The sequence below is a fragment of the Lemur catta genome, chromosome 16 (genome assembly GCF_020740605.2).
Source record: "Lemur catta isolate mLemCat1 chromosome 16, mLemCat1.pri, whole genome shotgun sequence".
Classification (NCBI taxonomy): Eukaryota; Metazoa; Chordata; class Mammalia; order Primates; family Lemuridae; genus Lemur; species Lemur catta.
The window spans coordinates 12,864,073-12,876,218 of NC_059143.1; the positions used below are offsets into that span (position 1 = coordinate 12,864,073).

General features: G+C 34.7%; 1 pseudogene; it reads left to right on the forward strand.

Moving 5' to 3' along the window:
* The first annotated feature begins 1,371 nt into the window (after positions 1-1,371).
* Positions 1,372-2,254, forward strand: LOC123621684 (annotated as a pseudogene).
* The last annotated feature ends 9,892 nt before the right edge of the window (positions 2,255-12,146 follow it).

Genomic DNA, 12,146 nt, shown 5'->3' on the forward strand with positions numbered 1-12,146 from the left:
ACACACATTTGAACCTTGTTAAGAAGACTTATAGTATAATGTGAAAAGTTTCAGATGACAATTGTTAAGTTAAATCTTAAACACTGTGACATTATAAGTGGTACAAACATTCAATTAAAACTATAAAACTCAAAATTATAAGATCATGTGTAATTTATTTTAAAAAGCAGTGTCTTCTAGCTTGATGCAGACTCTTCTGAAATTACTAATGAGCTAGACCTTTAAAACCACTTGGCAAGATAGTTTCATTCCTTGCTAATCAGGCTCCACATTTTAAAGCATACACACTCTTATATAAAATAGAAAAACTCAATAACTTTTCAGGTATTTGAAAAACAAAGCTCAGCATTTGCTCAGTTAGTTGATTCTCTTCTTATCCTTCTTATTTCAAGATAGTTTTCCTGCATTTAACATATGTAGCTAACACTGAAAATAAACATTAATCTAATTTTTTCTCAGAGAAATACTTAAATTTGGGCCTTTTATCATTAGTTTATTTAGTCACTTTTCTTAATACTGCAATGCTACTGAACATACACACTTATACTTCCTGTTCTATGGAAAATTGAAACATCAAACTTTATTTATTGGGACCAGTTCAGAATTTGGTATTGTTGTCTTTCAGGGCCCAGCTCCTGTATCATTGCAGGCTGTGGTTTTGCTTGGGATGGGGATGCCAGGTGGGCCTGTCCTTAGGCCCAAGTGGTGGCAGCAATGGGCCTAGCGTGCCTGTTGTTGGGCAGCATACACTGGCACCAGTGTTAGTGGGTGGGTGTCTAGGTGCCTTGTTCAGGTGCTGTTAGTGGCAGTAGTAGGTTGGGCAGGTTGGCAGGTTCTTAGGCCCCTGGGCAAAAGGCATGGTATGGGTGATGGCAGTAGCAATGGTGGGACTAACCACCACCAGGCGGGGCTCCCAAGTGGTCCATGAATGGTGTTTGTGGTGGCTCTGATGGGCTGGGTGGGCCAGTTCCCAGGCCTGCAGGTGGCATGCGTGGGTCGGTGCCAGCTGTAGGCATAGCAGCAGGTTGGGTGGACCTGACTTCAGGCATCCAGGAGGAATACATTGATGGCAACAATGATGCACTGGGCTGAGAGGTCCCCAAGCCCCTGGACAGCATGCTCAGGCACTGTGGGTCCGCCTGGGCTGGGCAGAACTGTTCTCAGTTGCGTGCATGTGCTGGCTGTGGTAGGCAGGGGTGGGATGTTCTCTAGTCCTGAGGTGAAATGCTAGGGAAAGAATGAGAAAGAAGAGGGTGGCAGCAAATGGGCTTGGGTGGCCCTGTCAAGACCAGGGCCAGGCCAGGCAAAGATGGCGCCCTTGAGCCTGGCCTTGCTGGGGGAGGGGAGGAGGGGACAGGCTGGGGACTGGTGATGTCAGAGGTGACCCGGAGTCTACAAAACACCAGGGTGCCAGTTTTAGAAGTACTGACTTAGACTCTTGGAGACAGCTGGTGGAGGCAATAGATAAGTATCAGATATTACCAAGACATCTATAGAAAGAGGCCCAAGCTCAACATAATAATTCTGAATTCACAGACAAGCGAAAGAAAACCATAGGCAAAATTGCAACATGCTTGAAATTACAAAAAAAAAAAAAAAATGCAGTTTTATACTATAGAGTCCCAAGAAGAACTTAAACTGGAGGACCTAAAGAAGCTAGATCCAATTCTAAAGAATATTCTTATATATGATAAAGAATTTCTATTTGACGTTTGGCCTCTCCTGTTAAGAAAAATTTTAGCACCTGGTGAAGCAGAGCATTTGAAATTTGAAGAACATGAAAGACAGGGTGGCGCTAGAGCAGGGTCTCCTGATTCCTTTACCGCCACAGTTCCCCGTACCTTACCCAGGTTGCCATCAGAACCAGGAATGACGTTACTCACTATCAGAATTGAGAAAAACTGGTCTGAAAGACGCTAGACAGTGTATTGATCTCCATATTACAGTTTGTGTAAAGGATCTGAATGACATAGATTTCACTCCTGTCCAAGATACTCCTGTGGCTTCAAGAAAAGAAAATACAATACATGTATTCTTTTTAATGTGAACATTGAGCTCCAGAAGTATGTTGAAAAATTAACCAAAGATGCAGATGTCTTCTCTAAATTCAAACACTGCAAGCCTAAAAAAATATTTACCAGAACCAAGTGTTGAGTGTTATGCTTTCATGACGATGAAGACAAATGAAGTTAAACCTGGGCCAGTTTTAATAGAACTATACAAGAAACCTACTGACTTTAAAAGAAAGAAATAGAAGAGGAAAGAAGGAAGGAACGGAGGGAGGGAGGACAAGAAAACAAGCCCAAACCAAAGATTTTGAAAACATTCCATGACAGAGTCAGAAAGGTGGACAGTGGGAGTTTGGGGTCATGAGCAGGAGAGGCCAGGCGGCACCACCAGGTGAGAGAAACAGAACTGGGGTGAGGGACAAACTTCATTGACAGCACATTCTGCCTGAGCAGCTTTCACAGACAGCTTGGAGTCAAAAACTCAGGGAAAGTAAAATTTTAAGAAGTGGTTCATATTTTCTTGACTTAATACCAACCCAGGAATTTCAACAAATTACTTGTTCTTGCTTTTGTAGAATCCAATTGACATAAAACTATCACTGATGACAGGCAGATGTAGCCAGCAGTTTCCTTGGGTTTAGCTCAAGGATTGCTTTTTGGTTCAGAAGTTCTGGAAATGGACGTAGAGGAACTATCAGACCACAGGTACAATTAGAAAATAAAAGCAACATCTATTAAGGGCAAAAAGTAAAATAAATTGAAAAATGTTACCCCTGCTAGACCCTTTAAATTTGTAAGCTACAAATAAAATCCTAAGCCCCCCAACCACTGAATCGACCCTCTCTTGGGCAAAGGGACCTTAGAGAAACCTTAAAAACTAAGTTCCCGGCCATGATGGGATGGGAGGTCGGACACATCTCATTATACCCTCTTCCTTTTGTGGTTTAGACACAACAACTGATGAACATTAATGTTAAAATAGAGATCATAAGATTGATAGAACAGTCTCTTTGTGGTAATAAGATACCAAATTATAAATAAGACTAAAAGTCATGCCAGGCAAGAGTTAAGTCATGCACCCCTACACTTAAAGAATAGACTATATTCTAACTGCCACAAGGTTTTCCTTTTTCTCTGTTAGCTAACCAAGCACTGGCCTTGAAGTAAGCAATGTCGAAGCAAATGCAGCTCACCACTAGATGCTGACTAACTAAATACCCTGCTCCACAAGCCATAACTACACCTTTGATTAGACAAGAGACTGATTTCAATAACTTTCTCTTAATCAGACCACCAACAATGGACTGATTCCGGCCAGGTTACAGAAGCTGCTCACTTAAGTGCCTTTGCATACCTGCTTCCCCTTTTGACATCTGGGCCTGCTTGTAACATGTAAATGCTAAGTCTCCACCCCAAAGTAAACATCGATTATATGTAACATGCATGGTTATTCAGTATGCATGTGTTAGGACCATCTTCATGAATATTCATAGCTCCCTCTGTAACCTGTTGAATATGTATGCTTGGCCACCCATTCAGCATAAATTCCTGTCTTACCCCTCCCTCCCTCCAAGAGCCTGTTTCCGGGCTCTGCCTGAGTCTATGCTTCCCAGTCCGACAGGATGGTCACCTTGAAGGATATAACCCTTTATAAAAAAATAAATAAATCGTCTCCAAATTTACACACTGTGTGATTTTTAAGTTAACAAAGTGAGCTACTTGAGTTTATCTTGGTCTCTGAGGTAAAAGCTACTTAGGCATGATCTTTTATAGAAATGAATAGCAGACATTTTTTACAGATGCCATTGTGATTTACACATATTCATTTTTACCTTAGAAAAATATTGAGAGAAAGAAATTATGTATGACTAGGGACATTTCAATTTCCAGTAGAGGTTTCTATAAAGCAGGCTCTATAATGTGTAAAGGAATAGGTTTTGTTATAATTTACTGGAGCAAAGATCAATTTTGCCATTTCTATCATGACTAAATAAAGACAGTTGGATTTTCCACCTCAGAGAGACACCATAAAGTCTAATGTGCAGGAGATTTGTGATAACGACCTGGGAAATGAAATGATAACTGTGGGGCTACTGACATTTTTCTTAGATCTACCATTCTACCTCTGACATATCTCCTTAATTGGAAGAGATGAAGAGATTTGCTTTAAAAAATTCCTATGCAATAACTTAGCTATTTCATTGAACTCTTGGGGGTGACCAATTTTTTAAAAAATCTATTATAGTATAATTATTTTTGTTGTGCTTCTATTTCAGCATGCAAAATTTCTAACTTAGTAAGTCATACACATTCTCATCCACAATGTTTTTTATTCTAACTCTGTATTAAAAAACATGAAAAAAAAATAAAGAGAAAGAAAGAAAAAAAAAAAAACAAAGAAAAATCTGCTAAGACAGAATTAGGAAGGAGAAACGTTGGTCAAAGTCAAATTGTGGCCTCTGACCACTCCTTTTGGAAGGAAATTTTGAAGTGATCTTATGTAATTAATTCCTCATTTGTCATTTGCTGTTTAGTTTTGGCTTTTATCAGTTTGAGTACAGTGTGTCTCAGCATGGTCTTCTACATCTTTATCTTGTTTGGTGTTCCTTGAGATCTTAAATTAGTAAATATATGTATCAAAATTGGGAAATTTTTGGCCATTATTTTTTCAAATGTATGTTTTTGGTCCATTTCATCTTTTCTCTTATTATGGAACTCCAATTAATTGTATGTTAGATGCTTTAATATTATCTATAATGGGTCCCCCAGGCTCTGTTCATTTTTCTCTCTGTTGTTTATATCAGATGATTTCTGTTAATCTATCTTAAGATTCACCCACTCTTTCCTCTGTCATCTGTAATTGCTGTTAAGTGGATCCAGTGAAAATTTTATTTAAAAATTGTATTTTAGTTTCCAAAGTTTCATTTCTGAAGTCTTTTAAAAATCACTTATCTTTCACAGAAGATATTGCCTATCTTTTGATTCACCAACAGCCAATTTTTTACATGTCTGAGAATGGTTACAATAGTTTCTTCAAAATTCTGTCTTGCTGATTCTAACATATGGTTCATTTCAGAGTTGGTCTCAGGTTTATTTGCATTTTCTCTTAAGAGTGTATATCATTTTATTGATTTATCAGCTGTCTCATAATTTTCAATTGTATATTGAACACGTTGACAAGTAAGTTGTGAAGGCTCTGGATTCTTTTATTTTTCTGTGACATATGTTATTTCTTTTCTTTTATCAGGTAATTTTATTGATTAGATTTTAACTGCGAACTCTGCTTTTTGAGCAATGGCTCTGATGTGAGTTCTATTCTGTCATTAGCTGGGCAGCTTTGAGTTTCTTCTAGACATTGTTGTTCTGGGATCAGCCATAGATATAGGTAGAATGAATTTGTGACCCCCTTCTGGCCCTATTGAGATTATTCTTTTCTTCAGTGCCCGTGTTTTTCTGTATATATTTTTCTGGAACCCCAAGGAAGTATGACTGTGTTTTTCCACCAGTGCCTGTGTGCTATGCTGATTGTTTTTAGCCTCAGACTAAAAAATAAAACAAAACATAATTGTGAATGGACAACATGGAACTCTCCTATATTTGTGGACATTTCTCCAGAATCTTTAGTGCTGTGTCATCAGGTAGGTTTTTGTTTTATATATAATGTCCAGAATTTATAGCTGTTATATGGAGGAAGATCTTTCCAGGAGAATCTTATCTACTATCAGAAGTAGAACTCCTACAGGTTTTAATATGACTTTTTTTAAAGCAGTATTGTTAAATTACCATGTAATTTCTATTTTGATTTTCTATTTTACCCAATTTTTTGATAATAAAGTTTAATCCCTTCTAAAGTAATTAAATTTTTAAATTCTTTATCCTTTTACTCCCTTTTGTTAATTTCTAATTTATTGTTCTGTTGTCAGAGAACATGTCATGTACTATTCTAAATTTATAATTTATAGAGCTTGTCTGTGTATTCTTTGTGAATAAAATATCAGGTCAATTTCTTGAATTTTTCAAAATACCTGGAAAAAAGTTAATTTTTCTTATCAGTACATATAGGTTGATAATACACAATAATTTCTAATTTTTCTTTCACAATTTTTATATTTTGGTTACTCATACTCTTTTCTGACAGAGATAAGTTAATATTTGTCTTTGTCATAATATTTCTGTGGATTTATCTTGCATTTAGCATAGTTTTTTATTTGAATATTCCATTAATATATCATCTATTGTATACATTAAGAGATTTCAAATCTTTATTTTAATATAAATATTTTTGTTTTAAAATGCCCTTCATTGTCTCACTTATGTATTGATCCTTAATTCAACAATTTCATATGTTAAAATTATTATTTGAAGTATCTTTTAGCTACATTTTCTTAGTATAATTTTTTTTCCATCTTTTTGGGGTTAGGTTGTTTTGTATATTTTTTATACACGCACAGCTTGGAATTTTTTTTTCTTTGCTCAACCTGAGAGTTACAATATATTCTTTAAGTAGTTGAGTTTTTCCATTTATGCTTTTTTTCAATATGTTTTATTTTATATTGCTTTTTATTTTTTATTAATTTCCTCTATATTAGATTGTGTTAGTTTAGCTTCTTCTGGTGATTTAAAGCACTTACGTTTCCTTTTTAATTGTGACAGAGACAAGTGGTTGCCAACCCACATCTGTACTCCCTGATTTTATTCACAAGGGTAATACACACATTTAAGAGACTGCTTTTCCAGTTTACTTTGCAAATAAATATGATTGTATAATTAAATGTGGCTGGGGAAGTGTAATTAGAAGAGAAGTATGGGATTTATAGAAAATTTCTAAAAAAAAAGAGGGCATTTACTTCCTTGGTCATTTCTTCTTTCTGTCACCTAGAATGTCAATAAAATGGCTGGAGCTTGGGAAGTCCTTTTGGACCAAGAGGCAATATATAAAGAAAGCAGAACAACAAAGTGGAAGGAACATATTTCTTGACATCAAGCAATTCCAATTCAACCTCTGAACAATCTGAATTTTATTTACATTGAAGAGAAATAAAATATCATTTTCTTTATGCCTCTGTTATTTTAGATTTATCTACTTTATGTAGTGGAACAAAATCATAACCAATGCATACTATTTTCCCCTTATATATTTGTTTTGGTTTTTTTTATTTTCAGCATATTATAGGGGTGAAAATGTTTAGGTTACTTATATTGCCTTTGACCCGCCAGAGTCAGAGCTTCAAGGGTGTCCATCCTCCAGATGGTACAGACCGCATCAATGAGGTGTATATATACCCATTTTCTCCTCCCCTCTACCTGCCTGACACCAGATTGAAAATTACTACTAAATGTGCACGTAAGTGTTCATCAGTTAATACCAATTTCATGGTGAATACATGTGGTGCTTGTTTTTCCATTCTTGGGATACTTCACTTAGTAGAATGGGCTCCAGCTCTATCCAGAATAATGCAAGAGGTGCTAGATTACCATTGTTTTTTGTGGCTGAGTAGAGCTCCATGGTATACATATACCACATTTTACTAATCCACTTCCCTTATAAAATGTATACTTGACCCTCTATTCTTTTTTTTTCTTTTCCTTTTTACAGAGACAGGGTCTCTCTCTTGCTCAGGCTGGTCTCAAACTCCTAAGCTCAAGTGATCCTCCTGCCTCGGCCTTCCAGGGTGCTAGGATTACAGACATGAGCCAACACACCCAGCCTTCACCCTCTATTCTTTATCAAATTAGAAATAATATATGTTGACTCCAGAAAATGAAAGTTGAAGAAATTATCTCACTTACAAGTTAGTTTTTTCTCATAACCTAGAATTAGTTGACACTGGATATCTTTGTTTATTTCATTAATTGATAAAATTATTTCTTACATTGTGCAGGTTTTCCTTCAAGATTTATCACATTTTTATTATATTCTACAACTTAAATCATTGATATCCCTCCCAAGAAGAGGCTGCTGGTTGCCTAACATTTATTCTCTTATTCTGTATTATTAATAGAATTAAGATTTTTAAAGGAGTGGAGGTAATAACAATGTACCCAACTAACTACAATATTTGCCTGCCTCCTTTGTATTAAGGGATGGCCATGTGATTCAGGTATGTCCAATTAGACATAATTGGAAATCTCCCAATGAGGTCTAGGAAAGTTTTTAATTTTTTATATACAGGCCCTGCCCTTTCCTGGAATGAGGACACGATGGCTGGAGTTGCAGCAGAGTGCCTCATGGAATTATGAGGGAAAGGTCAAAGGAATCACAGAAATATTGGACTTCGCATCTTTTTTCAGCTGAACTAAAGCCAGCAATCACTAACTCTGGATTTACTGTTTCATGAGAAAAAATAAATCTCTATTTTACCTTTCATTAAATGCAATCAGATAACTGGTATGTTCTCACAATAATATAATTTTAAACAAATTAAATACATTTCTTCTAGGCTATTCAGTTTGTTGAGGTACAATTATTCATAGTAGTCTTTTATCATCTTTTTTATATTTGTGGCATCAGTTATAATTAATGTCTCCTTTTTCAATTTCTTATTTTGTTTATGTGATTCTTCTTTCTTTTTTTCTTAGTCTAGCTGTAGGTTTGTCAATTTTGCTTATCTTTTCAAAAACTAAACTTGGTTTTATTGATTTTTTCCTATTATTTTTCTATTCTCTATTTCATTTATTTCTGCTCTAATCTTTATTATTTCCTTTCTTCTGATAACTTTAGCATTAGTTTCTACTTTTTCTAGTAAAGTTCTGTTGTTTGAGATTTTGAGAACTGTAAAACATTGATAAAAGACATTGAAAATAACATAAATAAATGGAAAGATCTCCTGTGTTCATGAATGAGAAGAATTAATATTGTTAAAATGTCCATACTACTCAAAGAGAATTTAATGTAATTCCTATCAAAAATCTAGTGGCAATTTCACAGAAATAGAAAAAACAATCCTAAAATTCATATGAAACCACAGAAGACCACAAATGTCCAAAGGAATCTTGAAAAAAAAAAAAAACCAAAGTTGGTGGCATCACACTTCCTGATTTTAAATTACAGAGCTATAGTTATCAAAACACTATGGTAATGGCATAAAAACAGATATATAGAGCAATGGAACAGAAGAGAAACAGAATAGAATGAAACAGACATATATCCATACATATATGGTCAACTAATCTTTGATAAATGGGGAAAGGATAGTCTCCTCAATCAATGGTGCTTGGAAAACTGTATATCCACATGCAAAAGGATGAAACTGGATGCTTATTTTATACCATAAACAAAATTCAAGTCAAATGGATTAAATAATTTTATAGATGATCTAAAACCATTAAACTCCTGGGAGAAAATATAGTAGAAAAACTCTTTGATATTGGCCTTGAGAATGACTTTTTATATGACATCAAAAATTCACTCTGGGAGGCCGAGGCAGGAGGATCATTTGAGCTTAGGAGTTTGAGACCATCCTGAGCAAGAGCGAGACCCCGTCTGTACTAAAAATAGAAAGAAATTAGCTGGACAACTAAAAATATATATAAAAAATTAGCCAGGCATGGTGGCACATGCCTGTAGTCCTAGCTACTCGGGAGGCTAAGGCAGAAGGATTGCTTGAGCTCAGGAGTTTGAGGTTGCTGTGAGTTAGGCTGACACCATGGCACTCTAGCCCAGGCAACAGAGTGAGACTCTGTCTCAAAGAAATTAAAAAAAAATATTCAAGCAACAATAAATATGTGGGACAACATCAAGCTAAAAAGCTTCAGTACAGCAAAGGAAACAGTCAACAAAATAGAAAAGCAATGTATGAAATGGGAAAAAATATTTTCAAACCATGTATCTGATAAGGGGTTAATATCCAAAATATATATAGAACTCACACAACTCATGAGAAAAAAAAACAAAAAACAAAAAACCAACAAAAAACAAAACCCAAATAACCTCATTAAAAAATGAGCAAAGGACCTGAACAGACATTTCTCTAAAGGAGATACAGAAATGGCCAACTAGTATTTGAAAATGTGCTCCACATCACTAATCATCAGGGAAACGCAAACTGAAACCATAATGAAATATCACCTCACACTTGCTAGGATGGCTGCTATTAAAAAGAAAAGAGATAACAAATATTAGAAAGAGTGTGGAGAAAAGGGAATCCTTATACACTGTGGGAATGTAAATTAGTACAACCATCATGAAAAACAATATGGGCACTCTATGAAAAATTGAAAATAATACTATCATATGACCCAGCAATCTCTTTACTGGGTATATACCCAAAGGAAATGAAATCAGCACCTTGTTGAAGTATCTGAGCTTCCATTTTTCATTGCCATATTTGCAATAGCCAAGATATGGAGACAACCTAAGTGCTCATTAATGGATGAATGGATAAAGAAAATGTGTTATATATACACAATGGGATACTATTCAGGTTTTACAAAGAAGAAAATCTTGTCATTTGTGACAATATGGATAAACCCAGAAGATGTTATGTTAAATGAAATAAGTCAGGCATAGAAACAAAAATACCACATGATCTCACTTATATGTAGAATGTAAAAAAGTCAAAGACATAGAAATGGAGAATAAAATGGTGATTGCCAGGAGAGGGATGGAGAGGATATGAGGCAGATTAGGTCAAAGCATACAAACTCAGTTATGTAGGATGAATGTCTAGATTATTTCATGTACAATATGAAGTCTATAGTTAAAGATACTGTATTGTATATGGAGAGAGTAGATTTTAGGTGCTCTTACCAGATATACAAAAAAATAACTATTTCAGGTGATGTAAATGTTAAGTTGTTTGACAATAGTAAACATTTCAATACACATATGTGTATCAGAACATCATATTGTACACCTAAAATATATACATGGAAATAAACAAATAAATAATAAATACAGAAATTATTAATAGGACAGGATTTACCATTTTGTTAATTTTCTGTTTATTTTATATCTCTTTTGTCTGTCTTTTTTTCTCTGGCTATCTTCCTCTGTATTTTGTGTATTTTTTTTCTTCAATATGCTTGGATTCTTTTTTCTTTTGTGTCGCTTCTATAGGTTTTTCTGGTGGTTATCCTGTGGCTTATATAACATACGTTATAGTTTTAACAGTGTATTTTAAATTGATAACAACCTAACTTCGATTGCATACGATAACTCTATGCTGAAGTTAAAACTTTCCCTCTTGACACTTTATGTTACTGTTGTGACAATTTACATCAATTCATATTGTGTATCTTTTACTATATTTTCAATTGTTGTTTTTAATGATTTTTTATTTTATACTTTTATTTTATACCTTTTATATTAGAATTAAAAGTTATTTACCCACTATCATCACAGTAATACAATTCTGTATTTGTCTATATATACTTACCTTTGCCAATGAATTTCATACTTTCTTATGCTATCATGTTGCTATTTAGCATCTTTTCATTTCAACTTGAAGAATTTGTTTAGTATTTTTTGTAAGCCAGGTCTAATGGTGATGAATTCCATCAGCTTTTATTTGACTGGGAAAATCTTTACCTCTCTTTCATTTCTGAAGAAGCAGTTTTCAAGCTGTAGTATTCTTGGCTGATAGTTTTTTCTTCAAGTGCATTGAATATGTGATCCCATTGTCTTTGGGCTTTCAAGATTTATGCTGAAAATCTACTGATAGTCTCATGGAATTTCCTTTATACTCTTGCTGCTTTCAAAATTATCTCTCATTCTCAGAAATAAACCTATGGATGTATGTTTAACTAATCTTTGATAAGGGTGGTAAGAATACAGAATGGGGAAAGAATAGTCTCTTCAACAAATAGTTCTTGGAAAACTGGATATCCACATACAAAAGGATAAAATTAGACCCCTATCTTCCACCATAACAAAAATCAACTAAAAATGGATTAAGGACTTAAACATAAGACCCAAAATTGTAAAACTCCTGGAAGCAAACATAGGCTAAAAGCTTCTTGATAATGATTTCATGATATAATACCAAAAGCACAGGCAACAAAAACAAAATTACACAAATAGGACTACATCAAATTAAAAAGCCTCTACATAGCAAAAGAAACAATCAACAGAGTGAAAACCTACATAATGGGAGAAAATATTTGTCAACAATATATCTGAGAAGGGGTTAATATCCA